The 21,238-nt window shown below is 39.4% G+C and overlaps 1 pseudogene; it reads left to right on the forward strand.

The window, feature by feature from the left end:
* Window positions 1-21,238, forward strand: part of LOC138173105 (zinc finger protein 721-like) — a 74,129-nt pseudogene that overhangs the window by 13,729 nt on the left and 39,162 nt on the right.

A 21,238-nucleotide genomic window follows, 5' to 3' on the forward strand; every position in this document is an offset into this window, starting at 1 on the left:
CTGATTTCTCTTGCCTGATGTTTGCCTGAATTTTTGGAGAAAGTGATCCTTGGCATGACATAGACCTTTCTCCTTCCCCATTCTTAGGGATTTCCTTTGTCCCAGAAAAGGGAAACAGAATAAGCATTTATATAGTACCCACTGTGTTCCAGGCACTGTGCTAAATGCCTTACAAATAGTATCTCATTTGATCCTCACAACAGCCCTAGGAGGTAGGTTTTGTTATTATCCTCATTTTACAATTGAGGAAACTGAGGCAAACAGGTTAGCTGGATTGCCCAGAGTCACACAGCTAGTGAGTATCTGAGGCCAGATTTGAATTCAGGTCTTCCCGAGTCCAGGTCCAGTGCTCTATCCATAACACTAACTAGCTGCCTCAGAGATAAGGCTTTTGAGTCATTTCCCCATGGCTGTTTAATTTTTGGGCTAATGTTCTATTTCCCATAAAGGCTAAGACAATTCCCTAAGCCCTGAGAGTGATTCAAGAGAGATAAGTTCACTGCCTTTAGAGTCTTGTTAGAAGAATGAAATATAGCTCTGAAGCAATGCTTGTCCCATTCTATATTTGGTTCACATTGATGGTAATCTCAGCAAGTCCTTTAGAAGCAGATAAAATGCCAGGAGAACAATGGATGACATTTGATAAGGTCAAATTTAGTTGGGATGCATATGAAATCTTACGTGGAAGTTCAACAAATCAGCTACATAGATTTATGTAGGGGAGATAGGTCTTGATTGATGCATAAAAAGACCTAAGTGTGTCAGGGGACTGAAAATTCAATAGCAGTGCATAGCAAGCCAAGAGAAGCAGGCATAGATTGAGACTGGATGGATGGAAGCATAGTGTCCATACCAAGTGAATCGATAGGCCCCTTGTATTGTGACTTACTCCGGGAACACCGTTAGTAAGTAGTATATTCAGTATTCAGCACTACATTTTGTGGAAGATATTGATCAACCCATGCTGTGCAAAAATAACACCAAATGGTTAGGAGTGGGCAGGCCCTGATCAGCCTATTTGAGGAACCCTCTCACCCCCCAGGAATATGATAACAGAGCGATTGTAGTGTCAGTGGTGAAGTATTGGATGAATGATAGAGTATATATTGACTGATTATTATGTGCAAAGCACTGTGCTAATCATTAGGGAGGTAAAATAATTAGCAAGATTCCCTGCTTTTAAGGAACTTACATCCTGCTGGAGTAGACAACATAGAAAGGTTTTTTGCAAGTCAGATTGAAAAGTCCCATGATCTCTATGGTGTAAAGGCAAAGCAAATAGTAATGCATATTCTGTATGCCATCCCAATGTGACAAAATCGTACCTGTTTCTCACATTGAGCCATTGAGCCATCCCAAGGACTTTAATGGTGAGAACACTCTTTTGGCTGTTTTCAGTAGCTAGGACTGCTGAGGTACAAAGGCTCCAACATACAGGAAACAATTGGCCGGTTGCATTTCCACAGGGGTTGCTTCCCAGGTTTATGGCTGCATAGATTTATGGCAATTACTTAATGACAATTAAATGGTATACACCTATTACTCAGCCTAGCACAGCACCTTTACTAAAATTGGACTGAACACTAGAGCCTAACAAAACAAAACAACCAGAGAAAACCAGAAACATTAAATATATAAGTTGTGTATCAGAACACAATTAAAATTAGTTATCAACAGAAGACTTTTGAAGAAAGAATTCCTCTTCAAATGGAGAGAGGCAATGGAGGAGTACAGAAAGAGTTCTGAGCCAGCTGTAACAGGATGGGAGTTAAAGTTCCAGCTCTTCCTTTCTAAGTAGTATAACTTGGTCATGTCATTTAATCATTATGATCCCACTTCCTGAGCTGCTTATGTTGAAGGCTTCTTGTGAGTCAGTCAATCAACAGGCATTTACTTGTTGTTGTTCATTTGTTTTCAGTCATGTCCAACTCTTTGTGATCCCATCTGGAGTTTTCTTGGCACAAATACTGGAGTGATTTGCCATTTCCTTCTCTGGTTCATTTTTACAGATGAGAAATGGAAGCAGGGTTAAGTGACTTGCCAGGGTCATACAGCTAGTTAAGTGTCTGAGGCCAGATCTCAACTTAGGAAGATGAGACTTCCTGACTCCATGGCATAATGCCATGCATTATGGCACCATCTGGCTTCTGGAGGACCTTAGGACAGTGGCAGGGAAGATGGTAAGGTTGGATGATCCTCTATCTCATGGGGAGGAATAGTGCTGGTAACTACCCTGTTGTCTAAGCCATGTGAATAGTCATGCAGAATTGATGGGTTCTGGATGTTGAAGAGAGGACAAGGGAACAAGAGTGGGGGGGGTACCCCTAGTAGTCAAAGGGCTGGCAAGCCCAGGTGTATTCTGAATTTCAGGTATAAAGTGGAAAGAAAAGAAGGCAAGAGTCCAAAGAGAAAAGACTGAAGTAATGCTAAACATGAATCAGTCTTCTTTCTATCAATAAATAGAATAGAGGTATTCAATAAGAATTGATTCAGAAGAATCAATAGAAATAAGATGATATATTTATATTACTTGTTTCCTTTAGGTGGGGAAACCAGGCTGAAAATCAAGAAATTTACACCAAGGCTGAGCATTTCCTGTGACTTTGATTTGAAAGAACTCTGGGATTACAATATCAATTTAGAGAAAAATCAAGGCTACTGGGAGAGTGATTCCAGACACTTAAAAATTATATTCAGGAAAACTTCCAGTGAATGGAGAGATGATAGAGGTTCTATCCTGGGGTCAACAATTTCTAACCAGCAAAGATTTCCTGTAGAAAATATTCACTGTGAATATGACCAAAGTGGAAAGAGCTTCAGACAAAATTCAGATCTAATTCAGTGTAAGAAAATAACCTCAGGAAATGGCTCTTCCAAATACATTACATATGGGGAATGCTTCAATCAGACATTAGAGCTTGCTCATACTTATGGGAAACACACTGGAGTGAAAGATTTTCAAGGTAATCACTGTAAAACAACCTTGACCTTGATCCCAGACCTGTTGGGGCATCAGAAGAATCGTAGTGAAGAAATGCCTTGTAAAAACAATGACATTAGAACAACCTTGTCCCATCTCTCCTCTATTACAGTACATCAGAGGGTTCAAACTACAGAGAAATGGAATGAATCTTATAAATACGGGAAGGCCATTTTTCAGAGTGAGGACCTTATTAAATGTCAGAATACTCACAGTGTAGAAAAGCCTCTTGAATGTAACGAACATAGGAAAGCCTTCAGAAAAAATGAAGGTATTGTTGGAGACCAGAACATTCCTACTGCAGAAGAACCCCATAAATACAAAGAATATGTGAAGCCCATCATCAGAAGTACTGACCTTAATAGTCATCAGAATATGCACAGTGGAGAGAAGTCTTTTAAATGTAATGTATGTGAGAAGGCCTTTAGCAAGAGTGCAAACCTTACTGTCCATAAGAGGATTCATTCGGGAGAGAAACTTTACAAATGTAACCAATGTGGAAAGACTTTTGGAAAGCTCTCCAACCTTGATGTACATCGAAGGATTCATTTTGGAGAAAAACCCTATAAATGTACTGACTGTGGAAAGGCCTTTATCCAGAGGTCATCCCTCATCTCACATCAGAGGATTCATTCTGGAGAGAAACCTTACGTATGCAATCAGTGTGGAAAGGCTTTCCGAAACCGCTCCAACCTTGCTGTACATCAGAGGGTTCATACTGGAGAGAAGCCCTACAAATGTTGTGAATGTGGGAAGGCCTTCAGCCAGAGCAGACACCTTCATAGACATGAGAATATTCATACTGGACAAAAGTCCTATAAATGTAATGAATGTGGGAAAGTTCTCAGCCAGAGCTCATCCCTCATCGCACATCAGAGGATTCATTCTGGAGAGAAACCTTACAAATGTAGTCAATGTGGAAAGGCTTTCAGAAAGCTCTCCAACCTTGTTGTACATCACAGGATTCATACTGGAGAGAAACCCTACAAATGTTCTGAATGTGGGAAGAACTTCAGTCAGAGTAGGGACCTTGTTCGACACCAAAGGATTCATACTGGAGAAAAGCCTTATAAATGTAGTGAATGTGAGAAGGCCTTTAATCAGAGTAGGGACCTTTTTCAACACCTGAGGATTCATACTGGAGAAAAACCCTATAAATGTAATAAATGTGGGAAGGCTTTCAGTCAGAGTGCAAACCTCAGTGTTCACCAGAGAACTCATACTGGGGAAAAGCACTATAAATGTAATGAATGCGGGAGGGCCTTCAGCCAGAAGTCATCCCTTATTGCACATCAGAGAATTCATTCTGGAGAGAAACCTTACAAATGTGATCAATGTGGAAAGGCTTTCAGAAAACCATCCAACCTTGCTGTACATCAGAGGATTCATACCGGAGAAAAGCCCTACAAATGTAATGAATGTGGGAAGGCATTCAGCCAGAGTAGGCATCTTCTCAGTCATCAGAATATTCATATTGAAGAGAAGCCCTACAAATGTAATGTATGTGGAAGAGCCTTCAACCAGAGTTCATCTCTTAGTGCACACCAGAGAATTCATTCTGGAGAGAAACCTTATAAATGTAGTCAGTGTGGAATAGCTTTCAGGAAGCCTTCCAACCTTGATGTACATCAGAAGGTTCATACTGGAGAGAAGCCTTACAAATGTAATGAATGTCAGAAGTCCTTTACCCAGAGCAGGGACCTTCTCCGACATCAGAGGATTCATACTGGAGAGAAGCCCTACAAATGTAACATGTGTGGAAAGGCCTTCAGCCAGAGTAGGGACCTGATTCGACACCAGAGGATCCATACTGGAGAGAAGCCCTATACTTGTAGTAAATGTGGGAAGGCCTTCAGCCAGAGTGCCAACCTCAGTGTACATCAGAGAATTCATACTGGGGAGAAGCCCTACAAATGCAATGAGTGTGAGAAAGCCTTCAGCCAGAGGTCATCCCTTATTGCACATCAGAGGATTCATTCTGGAGAGAAACCTTACAAATGTAATCAATGTGGAAAGGCTTTCAGAAAGCCCTCTAATATTGCTGTACATCAGAGGATTCATACTGGTGAGAAGCCTTATAAATGTAATGATTGTGGGAAGGCCTTCAGCCAGAGTAGAGATCTTCTTAGGCATCAGAATGCACATACTGGAAAGAAACCTTACAAATGTAATAAATGTGAAAATGCTTTTAGAAAGCCCTCCAAACTTGCTTGATGTGGAAGTGTTCAAACTGGAAAGAGCCCTAGGCTTTCAAAGTATGGTCTGTGGATCCCTAGGGGTGCCTGAGGCCTTTTCAGGGAGTTGATGAGGTCGGAACTATTTTTATAATATTTATATAAGCCATATAATTGGTACCCATTTTGTTTCTCTTTGTAATTTTCTATTCTGACCATAAACAGCACAAAATTGCATTTCTATATATGTAGCTGAGCACAAATTAGATTGTCTATGAAATCAGTTGGAGAAGGAAATGGCAAATACCCCCAATATGTTTGCCAAGAAAACCTCAAATGGGGTCATAAAGAGTCAGACATGACTGAAACAAGTGAACAACAAAAATGAAAACATTAATCTCCATTTTATACCATTTCCTTTTTTTAAAGGTATATAATAAATTCTATACATTGCGTTCAAAACTTTTCCTTTTGCTGTGCTGCCTTCCATTCTCTCCTGTGCATTTTTTTTTCTTTTTGTTTTTGGAGGGCAATTGGGGTTAAGTGACTTGCTCAAGGTCCCCTGGCTAGTTTTTGTGTTAAATGTCTGAGGCCAGATTTGAACTAAGGTCCTCCTGACTCCAGGGCCGGTGCTCTATTCACTGCACCACTTTTCTGTGCATTAAAAAAAAAAAAAAAGAAAAGGTTTAGGGGTGGCTAGGTGGAGCAGTGAATAGAGCACTGGCCCTGGAAGTCTTCCAGATACATGAAAGGAGTTCTTACATCATATGATTTAATTGTTTTCCTTGTTATGCTCACTTCCTTCTGCCACCTAGGAGTTTCTGAAACCATCTCGTTTTTCATCACAATGCAGTAATATTCCACTTATTCATATGCCACAATTTGTTCAGATAGGGCTTGAGTGAGGGGCATCTCCTGCTTTAGATTCTAGTTATTTGATTCTTTTACATTTTAAGTCTCCTTTGAGAATCAGGAAGTTTGTCTTCCTTGTGGCTATTCCCTCCCCATTCATTTCCCCCCTCCTCATCCCAACCCTGTAGTATTTCCTTTCTGAACAGAAATATTTCCCAGATCATGAGCTTGGCTATGATACCCTATGAATGAACTTGGTTGCATGATCCCTATAATTCCAAAAGTTACCTCTGACTTACCTGAAATCAAATAGAGCTAAGGGAGTTTTCTAATCAGTCTGTGACTTCAGGTCTGAGGGAGCAGTCTGGATATTGTTACAACCATGTTCTTCCTCCTTTCATAGAAAAAAAAAACTGTTCATGACAGGAGATTTTTCAGTGCTTTATAATGAATCCCATTGTTCTAGCCCTCAAGTATCTTTAAGCTAGTGTGGTGGGATACAGACAGGAAGGACACTATTGCTTAGATTATGACTGTTCTGAATTTAGGACCCTTATTTGTTTCAACTTCCTAGTCTAAGAGACTAGAAAAAAATCAGTTCTTAGACTTGCCATCTCCCTGTTCATTGGCTTAATGGTGATATTTCCATCTATAAGATTATGTCATTATGTAATAACAGAATTCTATCATAGTATAATTACATAACATGGCATGCCCTGTCATATTCTTTCTGAATGATATGAGGATCACGTATCTTCAAAGGGGGGGGATATAATAAAAATGAGATGTGATAAAGATGTTAAGGTTTTCATTTGCAATAGATTAGTAAATCTTACTTTGGGAAAAGCAACAGTATTAGGTTTCTTCCCCTTGAGAGCTAGTACTAAAATGATTAGCTTCCCAATGTTTTCCACTGGGTAAAAGAATGTATTTTAAAGAACTCGTGATGGTTGTAAATGTCTTAGCCATTATTGGAAACGATCACTTTCAAAGCCAGCTGGAATGTTGAGAAAAGTAATTTGTGGGGGCAGTTGGAAGACAGTTCAGACATCTTCTTTACTATGAAGTACTTGTCCCCAGAAGTATGAATATCCATAATGATCTGTGGAGAACACAGAGAGAGACAGAGAGAAAGAGAGAGACAGAGAGACAGAGACAAAGAGAGACAGAGAGAGAGAGACAGAGAGACAGAGAGACAGAGAGAGACAGAGAGACACAGAGAGAGAGAGACAGACGGAGAGAGAGAGACAGAGAGAGACAGAGAGACAGAGTGAGAGACAGAGAGAGAGAAGGTGATATAAAACATTCCTCTGTAAGTAACACAGTATTTTTAAAAGTTTAGTGACAACTCTATCAAGATTTTTGAGGTCCTGAGTATTCTGTAAAGAATGTTTCCTTTGATGACTGAGGGAAGGAGGGGAAGGATAAAAAAAAGCATTTAATAAGAACCAACTAGGTGATAAAGTGCGCTACTTTACAAATATTACCTCATATGATTCTCAAAACAACTTGTTAGGTGGGTGCTGTTATTAGCTCCATTTTTCAGATGAGGAAACTGAGGCAAACAGACTAAGTGATTTACCGAGGGTCACAGAGGTAGTAAGTATCTGATGCTGAATCTGAACTCAGGTCTTTCTGATGTCAGGTCTAGGCTCTATCCACTGAACCCCGCTGGCTGCCTTAGGAAAAGGACTTAACATTAATATTAGTATTAATAGCTAGAATCTATATAGTGGTTTGAGGTTTACAAAGTGATTTATAAATATTATCTCATTTTGAACTCACAACAAACCTGAAAGACAGGCACTGTTATTTATTTTTGTTTTACAACATTCACTTTTATAAAATTTTGAGTTCTAAATCCCTCCCCCTCCCCAAGAGAGCATGAAATCTGATATAGGTGATACACGCACAATCATATTAAACATGTTTCCACATTAGTCATATTATGAAAAAAGAATCAGAACAAAAGGGAAAAACATGAGAGAGAAAAAAACAACAACAAAGAGAGAAAATAGTATGCTTTAGCATTTTCCATCAAGCATCTTTTGGATTTGTCGTAGATCATTGCATTGCTGAGAAGAGTCAAGGCTATCAAAATTGGTCATCACACAATGATGCTATTACTGTGTACAATGTTCTCCTGATTTTCCTCACTTCACTCAGCATCCGTTCATCTAAGTCTTCCCAGGTTTTTCTGAAATCCACTTGCTCATCATTTCTTATGGAATAATAGTATTTCATTACATGCATATACCATAATTTGTTCATCCACTCCCTGATTGATGGGCATCTCCTCAATTTCTAATTCTTTCCCACCACAAAAAGATGTGCTATAAATATTTTTGTACATGTGGGTTCTTTTCCCTTTTTGATGATTTCTTTGGGATATAGACTCAGTAGGAGCAATAGCTGAATCAAAGGGTTATGCAGCTTTATATCCCTTTGGGTGTAGTTCCAAATTGCTCTCCAGAATGGTTGGATCAGTTCACAAGTCTACCAACAATGCATTAGTGTTCCAAATTTCCCACATCTTCTGCAACATTTCTCATGTTCCTGATTTGTCATGTTAGTTAATCTGATAGGTATTATGTGGCACCTCAGAGTTGTTTTAATTTGCATTTCTCTAATTAATAGTGACTTAGATAATTTTTTCATGTGACTGAAAACTGCCTGTTCATATCCTTTGACCATTTACCAATTGGGGAATGACTTGTATTCTTATAAATTTGATTCACTTCTCTCTATATTTTAGAAATGAGGCCTTTATCAGAGACACTGGCTGTAAAAATAGTTTCCCAACTTTCTGCTTCCCTTCTAATCTTGATTGCATTGTCTTTGTGCAAAAACTTTTTAATTGATAAGAACTATTATTAACTTCATTTTATAGATGAGGAAACTAAGTTACAGAAAAGTTTAGTGACATACACAGGGTCACACAGCTCATAATTATCTGAGACTGGATTTGAACTCAGGAATTCTTAAGTCCAGGACCAACACTCTATCCACTGCACCACTTACCTGCCTCAGAAAAAGAGACTCATATATTAAAAATATTAATAATAATATATATATAAAATATTAATAATAATAGCTAGCATTCATAAAGCACTTCAAAGTTTGCAAAATGTATATTCACAAATTATATATTTTTGTTCTCATAACAACCCTGGAAGGTGCTACAAATGAGAAAAATGAGGCACAAAGATATTAAGTGACATGCCCAGGGTTACATAGCTAGTAAGTATCTGAGGCCAGATTTGAATGCAGGAATTCCTGACTCTAAGTCCAAAGCTCTCTCCACTGTGTTTGAATTTGAATTTTATTCAGGTTTAACATTCTCCATTTTCCCAATCTGATACATATAGAACATTTGTTCTGCAAAAGCTGTTGTCATTGAATTCTGTTCTGTTACATTTTCATCCATGTTTACAATTTTGAAGCCTAAATCTACCATTCATTTTTTTCTAGAGTTTCTATTGTTCTGAGCACTTTTCTGTTACATATGTTGTTGTTCATCGTTAATTTTTTTGCTTTTTTTTTTTGAAGGGGGGGAAGGTAGGGCAATTGGGGTTAAGTGACTTGTCGAAGATCACATGGCTAGTTTTTGTGTTAAGTTTCTGAGGCCAGATTTGAACTCAGGTCCTCCTGACTCCAGGGCCGGTGCTCTATTCATGGTGCCACCTAGCCTCCCCCATTCTTCATCTTCAAAGAGAACCAATGGCATTATGGGGTGATATTTTGACTTGTGTGTGAATTGAATTTAAGTGAGGCAGTGTTGCATGAAGTCGTAAGCCTTACTCTCTCTTCCAGAATCATATATTCCAGAGTTATATGTACAGAATGGCCCCTTCTCTTTCTCATCAGTTTGATTTCTTTTTCAAGAACTCCAGTTTCCCTTCTTGTTTTGTATCCATATTTCTTTCTTTTTTTTTTTTTAAGCAACTGGGGTTAAGTAACTTGCTCAAGGTTACACAGCCAGGTGTTTCTGGGTGTGGTGCTGAGTATTTGAGCCCAGATTTGATCCCCAGGTCATCCTGACACTGGAGCTGGTGCTCTTACTTGCTGAGCCACCTGGCCACCCCTAAGCAATTGGGGTTAAGTAACTTGCTCAAGGTTACATGGCCAGGTGTTTCTGGGTGTGGTGCTGAGTATTTGAGCCCAGATTTGATCTCCAGGTCATCCTGACACTGGAGCTGGTGCTCTTACTTGCTGAGCCACCTGGCTGCCCCCGTTGTATCCATATTTCTTAATTTTGTTTAATTTTACTAGTCAACAAGCATCTATTAAACACTTCTTATGTGTCAGGCACATAAGACAGAGAAAGCAAAAACCCAAACCCTGTCTTCAGAGAGCTCAGAATCTAATGGAGGAGACAACATGCAAACCTCTGTTTAAGCACAAGATTTTATAAATCAAATGGAGGGTAATTTTGAGAGAGAAGGCATGAGCAGTGAGGAGTAAGGCCTTGTAAAGCCAAGCATGAGCAGCTTTCCATAGGACTGCTGCTGTGAACAGCTTTAAGGCTCTGATCACACAGTATAGTGAACTCTATATTTATTCAGCAGTAAACTAAAGCAAAGCATTCACAAAACCAAAGCATAGCATTCACAATGTTATAGCATAAAAACTTATCACTAAAGTGACTACATAGTTTTCACCAAAGTGGCCACATAGTTTTAAACAAAAGATATCATTTAGTACGCCCTTAACTCAATCATCCTTAAGGAGCAATCCTCCTTAAGGGACACAAAGTACAAAGGTCAAAATTCTCCACCCGTGGGTCATATTGTCTTAATCTCTCAGTCAAAAAGTCATCTTTCTTCTTGATTGGAGATTAGTTTCCAATCATCCTTTACTCAATCATCCTTAAGAGATACAAGATACAGAGTATAGAGTTCACCCACCCCTAGGCCACAGTAAATCATGATCTTCTCAGTCAGCACTAAGTACGCAAGAAGAGGTCTTTTCATCTTGACTCCATGATGGCTTTCAGATTCCATGGTTCCTCTTCCACAGGTCCAGCTCCTGCCTGAATCTAGCCAACTGTCACCTGGATTCACAGGTAGGCAGCTCTCAGCTCCTCATCCAGTTCCCATATTGAAGCTCACAGTGTCCAGTCCACCTCAAGTCCTTCACAGTTTCTGTTTCTAGGAAGACAAAGCTCAACAGAGCCACAAAAACATTCATGCACATTGCCAGCACCTTCATCAATTCACTATCTGCCTGTGAAATCAACACAGACCCACCAACAAGGTCTGAGAACTCAACACAAATCACCAGTAAAGTCCCAGAACCTCTGAAACCCTCCTCTAGGACTTCTGAAAACAGACAACAAGAAAGTCCTCTTTCAGGGCTTCCAGTAAGGTCCCAGGGCTCCTATACAAAGTATCACAAACAAAAATCAACACAGACAGAACAGAAAAACAGACAGCCTCCACAACTGTTCCCCTTCTCAGTTCTGCTCTTTCCTGGCTTGAACTTCTCCTTATATATGGTCATTAGCTCCTCCCTGTTCTGCCCCTTCCTGTTGCATCAAGTTCCTCCCACTGTGAGTTCCACAAGTTCTGTTTATTAACAAAGACTTGATATAATCAAGGCCAAGGCTCAATGGAAACAAGGTGCTAAGTACTTATTTGCTTGTCATTATAGACCTCCTATAAGATTTGAGCTGAGTTTTGAAGGAAGCCAGGAGGCAGAGGTATGGAGGGCCTCCTAGGAATGGGGGACAGCCTGGGAAAGGTCAGGAGTTGGGAAATGGAGAGTCATGTGGGAGGAACAGCAAAGAGTTGTTGGGTCATAAACTACATAGAAGAGAGTCAAGTGTAAGGTTGGTTGGTAGGAAGGGTCAGGTTGTGATAGTCTTCAAAAACTTAACAAAAGATTTTATATTTGATCCTGGAGGTAATAGTGAGCCACTGGAGTTTACTAAGTACTGGAACAACATGGTCAGACCTGTGCTTTTGGCAGCTTCGTTGGGTTTGGAATGGAGTAGGGACAAGGGATTGGACGCAAGGGAGACTAACCAGCAGCTGGCACTAGTCCAGTTCAACAGTCCAGGATTGAGGAGATGAGGCCCTGCTATAGGGAGGTGGCAGCATCCCAGGAGGAAAGAAAATGCTGTATTTTGAATGAAGAAACAAAACTTGGCAATAGATTTGGTTACATGGAGTTAGAGGGAATGAGAAATTGAGGATGACAGCCTAGGTTGCAAACCTCAATGAGAGGCAGTTGGGTGATGTAGGGAATAGAGTGCTGGGCCTCTAGTCAGGATGACTTGATTTCCTACCCAGCCTCAGGCACTAACTGTGTGACCCTTAATAAATTCTCTTTCCCTTCCCATTCCTACCGAGAAGATGATGACATCCACAACAGTAAGAGGGAAGTTGAGAAGTGGGGAGGAATTTGAAGGGGAAGAGAATGAGTTCCATTTTGGAGTCATCAATGAACACAGCAAACACTTACTATTCATCAGATATTGTGTTATTAGAGATACAAAGAAAGGTAAAGGATGTTCCCTGCCCTCTGGGAGCCCACAGTCTAATGGAGGAAGACAACACATAAAAGGAAGCTGAAAAGGGGGTGGAAGGGAGGGTACCTGACAAAGGTGAATGATCAAGTCCTGAAGCTGGTGGGGAAATGAGGAAGTGGCTGTCCTAGACACCCGCTATAAATGGAGGATCTCTGATGTCTACTCTTAAACTCTCCAATCTTAAGGATGGAGGGGCCCCAGGGGCAAGGTGGACTGAGGGGGTGTGATTTTCAGAGATGATGTGATCTTGCAGGAAGATGAGTTTCTGGAGAAACTCATGAAGTCCAGGAGAGCATTGAGGTGGGAAGTGATGAGGTGTCTGCTCTGGGCCCCCTCCTTAAATGGAGGATCTGGGAGGAGGTCTCCAGATATCCACTCTCTTCAATAAGAGGGAGGGAGGGGAGTTTACCATGGATTTCCATTTCAAGATATCCAGGAAGCAATTGGAAACTCCTATTCTGGAATTTTGTGCACTTGATCTATTATTTTTAGGTATTCTCAAGAATTTGCAAAGGTTTAATTAGGAGGTTTTGAGTTTTTTAATTTAAAAGATGGATTGTATTTTATTTTTGTTACATTTTGAGTACCAACTTGTCTCCTTTCTTTCAACCTGCACTAGAGAAAGCCAATATTTCACACACACACACACACATGCACACACACACACATTTAACCATACAATACATACTTCCAAATATTAGTTCTTTCTTTGAAGGTGGATAGCATCTTCCTTCATTGGTCTTATGTAGTTGATTTGAGTATTTATAATACCCAGCGTAACTTAGTCATTCACAGTTACTTTTTGAAGAATATTGCTATTACTGTATACAGTGTTCTCTTGGCTCTGCTCACTACATTCTGCATTATTTCATTCAAGTCTTTTCATATTTTTCTAAATCCAGTCTTCTTGTCATTTTTTACAGCACAGCAGTATTCTGTCATGATCATATACCACAACTTGTTTAGTCATTCCACAATTGAAGAGCATCACCTACATTTCCAGGTTTTCCCCCCACAAAGACAGCTGCTATAAATATTTTAGAACATATAAGTTTTTTCCCTTTTTCACTAATCACCTTGGGAAATAGACCTAATAGTGATATCACTGGGTCAAAGGGTATACTCAGTATAATGACAGATTATTATCCAAAATGGTTAGTTCAATTAGTTCACAGTTCCACCAACAGTGTATTAGTGTCCCAATTTTTCTATATTCCCTTCAACATTTGTAATTTTCCCCTTCTGATATTTTAGCCAATCTTACAGCTGTGAGATGCTATCTCAAAGTTATTTTAGTTTGCATTTTTCTAATAAATAATAATTAGATAATTTTTTCAAATTACTATGTATAGCTTTGATTTCTTCATCAATGAACTGCCTCTTCATATCCTTTGAACATTCATCAATTGGGAATGACTCTCATTCTTACAAATTTGACAAAGTTCTCTGCTCATATATATTTGAGATATGAAGCCTTTATCTGAGAAATTACCTGTAAAAATTTCCCCTCAATTTTCTGTTTTCCTTTCCATCCTGACTACATTCCTTTTGCTTACATAAAAACAGTTTAATTGAATGTAATCAAAATTATCCATTTTATGTCTATAATGATCTCTATCTCTTATTTATTCCTAAATTCTTCTTCTATCCACAAATCTGATAGGTAATATATTCCATGTTCTTCTAATTTACTTATAATATCTTTCTTTATGTCTGGTGCTTGTATCCATTTTGACCTTATGTTGGTAAATGGTGTAAAATATTGGTTTATATCTAATTTCTTCCAGACTACTTTTCAGTTTTCCTAACAATTTTTTTTTTGCCAAATAGTGGATTCTTATTCCAAAAGCTTAAAAACCTGGAAAGACTTACATGAACTGATACAAAGTGAAGTGAACAGAACCGGAAGAATAACAGTAACAGCGATATTGGGCTTTGTTGGTGATATGTAATAATGCTAATGATTTATGTGGCTTTATTTTATATTGTGCTACTTTACTAACGGTATTATTTGTTTCAACTAACCTTTTAGTTGAATCTCTAGGGTTTTCCAAGCATACAATCATGTCGTCTGCAAAAAGATATAGTTGTAGAGTATCATTGCCCATTCTGATTCCATCAATTTTTCTTCTCTTTTTGCTATTGTGGGCATTTCTAGTACAATACCAAATAACACTGGTGATGGTGGGCATTCTTGGTTTGCTCCTAACCTTGCTCTATTATCTTTAGCTAATCTCAAGCATTTTCAAGCTTTTCATTTTAGTTAGGTGGTTTTAAGTCATCATCTTTCTTGCCTAGTTGGATCTTTTGCTAGACCATTTTCTCACTTTTCTTTCTTTATAATAACAATATTAGCCAGCAGTTATATCAAACTTCTAGGTTTACAAAGCACTATATACATATTATACCATTTGGTTCTCACAACAACCCCAGAAGATCAGTGCTATTATAATCCCCATTTATAAGAGGCACAGTGACATAATGATGGACTGAGAGTCATGAAGTCCTGTGTTCAAGTTTGTCTTGCACTTCTATTTGCATTTCCAGTGTTTTGGACATAGTAAGTGCTTAATAAATACTTTATCTCTTCATTTTTTTCATGATCTGAAGGTTTAAATGGCCTCCAAGCTCAATATAAGTCAGCAGTGTGATGTTGCTGCCAAAAAAGCAGCATTTATGGACATTAATGTATTTGATCTGCCTTAAGAGGAGACCAGCTTCTAGGCCCAGAGAGGTAAAAGTCCTATTGTGCTCTGCCTTTGTTAGACCTCCCTGAGAGTACTGGGGCTAGTTCTGGATGCCACAGTTTAAGAATGACATTGATAATTTGGAGAGTGCCCAGAAAAAGGCCACTGGGATGATGAAGGACCCTTGGTCTATGTCATGGGGGCACTGGTTGAAGGAAATGGGTGTGTTTAGAATAGAGAAGAGAAGACATAATAGCTGCTTTCAAGCATTTGAAAGGCTATACTACAAAGAAAATTTAGACCTGTTCACTTCGGCTTCCAAGGGAAGAACCAGGAGCAATGAATGGAAGTAGCAAAAAATAAAAAAAAAAATATAGAGCTAAATTTGCTAACAATGAGATCCAATGAGTCTCCAATTTGTTCCACATTGGAATGAGCTGCCTTGGGAGCTGGTTGGCTCCCCCTCCATGGAGTTCTTCAGCCAGAAGCTAGATGATTCCTTGTCTGGTGTTTTATAATGGGAATTCCTTTTGGTTATTAATGTAGGTGCCTCCCAGGTCCTGTCCTCTCAAATTCTGTAACTATTATCTGTAGAGTTCATCCAATAAAAGTTAGAAGAAAATACATGTAATGTTGTGTGGTGATTCCTTGATGGTGGCAGTGAATCAGTCAATAATATTAAATACTTACTTTGGGGCTGAGGGTACCTAGGTGTGCAGTGGATAGAGTAATGGGCTTGGAGGCAGGAAGACCTTAGTTCAAATCTGGCCTCAGACACTGCTAGCTGTGTGACCCTGGACAAGTCACTCAACCATGTTTGCCTCACTTTCCCTCTTTTGTAGAATGAGCTGGAGAAGGAAATGGCAAACCATTCCAGTATCTTTGCCAGGAAAGTCCAAATGGGGTCACAAAGAATCAGACATCACTGAAACGAGTGAACAACAAAAAAGGGGGGCCAAGCTCTGGGCTAAGCACCAGAGGTACAAAGATGAAAATGAAAAAGTCCCTACCCTCAAGGAGCTTACATTCCAGTGAGAGAGATAATATATAAACAGTTAGGTCTGGTGGGGGTCTGGCACATGTAAAGAAATGATCAGCTTGTTTAAACCTCTTTTTCTTCATCTGCCTCCTGTAAAAGCTTATTGTGCTTATGCTGCTTGGGTATCAAATCCTATACAAGGGGGCTTAAAGTGATGCCTAGGGCTCGCTAACTTGTTGGCAAGCATTCAGTTTAGCCTGCCCTCTGAGAAGAATAAACTAGTTTTTCCTTTCTCAGCATCTGATTGGTGATTGGCAGTAGCTAATCAATGGACTCCAGGCCGATTTTGTCCCCCACTGTCTGTTCTATGGTGCCCACTGCCCTGGCCATTCTTGACTTCCGAGCTTCCTTCATTCCCTCTGCTTGCTCCTGCACATTCTACGGCTGGGACACCTTTCCCCCAGGCTTTACCTGGAATTTTTGTGGCATCACTGTCACTGTTAGGGTTTACTCCCAGGAACCCCTCAGTATCATCTGTCAAAAACAAGGTATTTCCTCATCGTGTTCAGAGTTTTCCTTGGTTTGCTCAGTAGGTCGGGGGCCCTGCACTCTGGTCCATTTCTAAATGATATGGACAGGTTCTGAGAACAGTGGGTCAATCCAGGTCCATTCTGCAAGGGATTTCAGAGCTGCTTGGATGCCAGGTATTGCCTGGGGGGGGGTCCCTTTTGTCACAGGGCTCTGGGATCTCTACCTGCTATAGGCTCAGCCTGGAGTCCTTCTCCCTACAGGGCCTCCTCTCATATTTGGCTCCTGCTGCAAGCACTCCTCACAGTTCTGGCTGAATTTTGCCTCAGACCTTTCTCCCTAAACTTTAATCTGGGTATTTCATATTTGTATAAGTATTCATCTGTTTCCTCTAAGTAATCGATTTTGTTAGCATATAACTGGGCAAAATAGCATTTGATAATTTATTTTTCAATTGTGAATTCTCCTTTTCAGTTTTTTATATAAGAAATTTAGTTTTCCCTTTTAAAAATCAGGTCAGCTAACTTTATTTTGATAGTTTTCTTCTGACAAAACCACCTCCTAGTTTCATTTATCAATTCAGTGATCTTTTTGCTTTTAATTTTATTAATCTTTTCATGAATTTTCAGAATTTCTACATTGTTACTTAGTTGGGGATTTGTAATTTGTTAATTTTTTAAATTGAATGCTCAATTCATCTCTTTGGTCTTTCTTTTGTTGATGAAACTATACATACATGTAATTTTCTCCTCAAAATGGCTTTGGCTGAATCCCATAGGTTTTGATAGGTTGTATTACGTAACATGAGACAGAGAAAAAAATGAGTGCTTGTTACAGTTGATTATACAAAGGAAGAAAGGTATACTTGTTAAGAATGTGTGTCACTAATTACAGGAGATAGAAAAAGAAGGATCCTTGTCAGCACGGTTATTTGCCCTAAGTGAAAGGGAACCGCACAGTACTCGTGAGACAAGATAAAGGGGGGGGAGTACAAATTTTTGAGCTAAGTCCTTCTTTGTAGCAAATAAGGGAGTAAAGAAGACACTGAAGGAACCCAGCTGTTGTTAACTGGTCCTGCAGCTCATAAAAGGTCATACGCAGCAAAAATGGCAAATGCAGAGCAAAATGGAATTAATTAACATCAATTCTTCACGGACCACTAAATGCTTAAAAATTTAGTTTTCTTAAAAATTTGCTTTGAACAATAGGACTAGTTTTCAAAGGAAAATAGTCTGAACTATCAACGATCATATAAAAATGCTACAAATTGTGAACAATCTGACAAGTGTAAATTAAAATGACTTTGAAGACATGAGACAAGCATTTACTAAGTTTGTAAGGGCGCCTGACAGATCTTGTCTCATTCGCCCCAGGAAAGTGAGTGCTTCATTGGTCAGTCATTTTTCAGATGTGTCTTGTCCTTCATGACCCCATTTAGGGTTTTCTTGGCAAAGACACCGGAGTGTTTGCCATTTCCTTCTCCAGGTCATTTTACAGATGAGGAAACTGAGGCAAACAAGGTTGAGCGACTTGCCCAGGGTCACAGAGCTAGGAAGTTTTTGAGACTGCATATGAACTCAGAAAGAGGAGTCTGACTCCAGGTCCGTTGCTGGGCACTATGGCGCCACCTAGCGGTCATTTTTAACAGATGAAGAAACTGAAGCCAGTCTCTTTTATCCCAGCACCTGGAGATTCTGTCTCACCCATATTAGACTGGCAAAGATGACAGATGCGGAATATTAAAGACTGTGGAGGAGCTGTGAGGAAGCAAATACACAGTGTCTCTTCTTGGAGCTGTCACCTGGCCCAGCCATTCTGGAAAGAAATTTGGAACTGTGCAGAAAAGTTACCAAACTGAGTACACCTTTTAACCTAGCTACACATGCCACTACCAGGGTATAGACCCCAAAGAGATCAAAGAAAGAAGAAAAGGTTCTATATGTAAATTTATTTATTTTGGCAAGGCCATTGGAGTTAAGTGACATGCCCAAGGTCACAAACTAGTGTGTCAAGTGTCTGAGACCTGATTTGAACTCAGGTCCTCCTGACTCCAGGGCCATTGCTCTCTTCACTGTGTCACCTAGCTGCCCTATACGTAAATATTTTTGTTATTGCTGGTGGAGTTCGGTCATCCTCCTTCTTGGGAGGGCAAAATAAGACCCCTCCTCCTCAAGGATCCTTGGTCCAACACAGGAGCTCAGAGCCAGAAGGAACGAACCCATCTCAGGTAAGTACAGGCATTCACTTGACAGACCAATCAGTCATTCCATAAAGTTCCAAACAGGAACATTTCCAGAGACGCGAGAAAAGCCAAAGAAGATGGCATACTGAACAGTGTGCATTATGTATGCATTGCTTCATTTAAACACCTCCTAACTTAGTACTGACACCTGCGCCTCCTTCTGAACCTCCTTTGGGGTCTTCTTTGTGCATTTTAACTTTCATTTGACACTGGATTTGCACATGATAAAATGACAATAATACTAGCTGACATTCATATGCCAAGTGCTTTGTAACTCTTATCTCATCTGATCCTCACAACAACCCTGGGAGGTACGAGTTATTATCCTCATTTTACATATGAGGAAACAGAGGCAAATGGCAGTTAAGTGACTTGCACAGGGTCACACAGCTAAGTATTTTAGGCTGAATTTGAACTGAGGACTTTTTGACTTCAGGCCCAGACCTCTATCCACTATACCACTTAATCTGCTGTTCTTGAATATAAAACTGTCAATTTCTATTACAAATAAATGGGGACTTTACCCCCATCTCAAGCATTCTTCACTATAACTTCTTGCTCTCCCATTTTTATTTAAAACTCTCCCTTGTAGAAGCGAAATAAAATCAAGCAAAACTACGTCATACATTATTTTTGCCTGGAAATGCTTTGACTGGAGTACTGGAGGCTTTCCTAGCTTTTTCTTTACAGTGTTGGAGTCAGTATACAACTCTTCTCCTGGTTGTATTCACTTTGCTCTGTCTCTGTTCACACAGGTCTTCCTGAGTTTCTCTGAATCCCTCCTATTCACATTTCGATTTCATTCATACACCACGTTTTTTCAGTCAAATTCCACTGGATTGGTTAATATTTTGTTACTGGTTTTTGCTAATAATAAAAGAGCCACCAGAAATGTTTTGGCACATGAGTACTTTTCCTCTCATTGGGTCGGCAAACATTTATTAACCCCAATTAAGTGGGATCAAGTTTCAATAATACAGTATTTCAGAGGTGGCAGGAACCTTGGCAGTTACTTTCCTCCCCATACCTGAAGGAAAATACCCTCTACCACATACCCCTTCAGTCCAGAAAGATATCCATTGAGGGTGAACCTCCTTTGGACAGCCCATTCCACTTTGGCCAGCTGTTAGGAAGGTTTTCCTTCAAGTCTTAATTTGCCTCTCTCCACTACCTCTACCCCTCCAAAGAACCCCCATGGTTCTGTGCCTCTACCAAGCAAAACATGTCAGCCTTTTAAATATCTGAAAACAGATACTATTCATAGCCTTTTTAACATCTATTGATATAATCCTTTAAAATTATTTTTGTTAGTATGACATATAATTTAGAGTTTTCCTTATATTGAACTAACTTTGAATTCCCAGCATAAAACCTGGACATACACAGGGTATAGCCTTTTTTAATATTTTGTAGCCTATTTGCTAGTATTTCATTTAAGATTTTTGCACCAATATTCTTTAGGGCTATCAATAATTATTTCAGACAAGATTACAGTAAAAAGGCACATAGTAAAAAGGGAAACCACATTATGCTAAAAGGCACTCTAGATAATAAAAAATACCAATTATGTTTATGTAATACTATGTAAGTAATATAAATATACACACACACTTATATAAATTGTATCTATGTACATATAATAGCACAGCATTGCAGTGAAATATTTAAAGGAAAAGCTAATTAAACTTCAAGGAAAAATTATACAGCAAAGTTTTAATAATGGGAAGATTCGATGTATTCTTTTAAGAGTTCAACATACCTAACAAAAAGACAAACAAGAAATAAATGACCTGAGTAAAAATTTAGAAAATTAGAAAAGATGAGTTTCTGGTAATTACTGAATGGAAGCAGAAAGGACTTTACATGTTGCTCAACTATGTACAAACACTGAACTTGTATTGGGGCATAGAAATGTCACAAGTAAATGCAGATAAGGAGAAAATTTAAATATATCTTTATCTAACCTCATCGCCATAAAAATTATATTCACTAAATAGTCTTTGAAGAAAGAAAAAATAATTGGAGACTAAATAACACAAAGTAGGTCATCACTTACCAGCTATGTGACCCTGGGCAAGTCACTTAACCCTCATTGCTGTAAGGGTTATGGGATTTAAAGATCTTCCATGCCCCGTTGGACTTGCTGACGTAGCAGGAAGGGGCGGAGCAAGAGGAAGCGGAAGCCAAGCTAGCCTTCCTTCGGTGGCTGGCGGTGGTGGTGACGGCGGCAGCAGCAGAGGCAGTGGCAGCGCGAAGCCCTTTTT

The sequence above is a fragment of the Petaurus breviceps genome, unplaced genomic scaffold (genome assembly GCF_028583685.1).
Source record: "Petaurus breviceps papuanus isolate PSGF00001 unplaced genomic scaffold, PetGlider_PUasm1.0 563, whole genome shotgun sequence".
NCBI classification, from domain to species: Eukaryota; Metazoa; Chordata; class Mammalia; order Diprotodontia; family Petauridae; genus Petaurus; species Petaurus breviceps.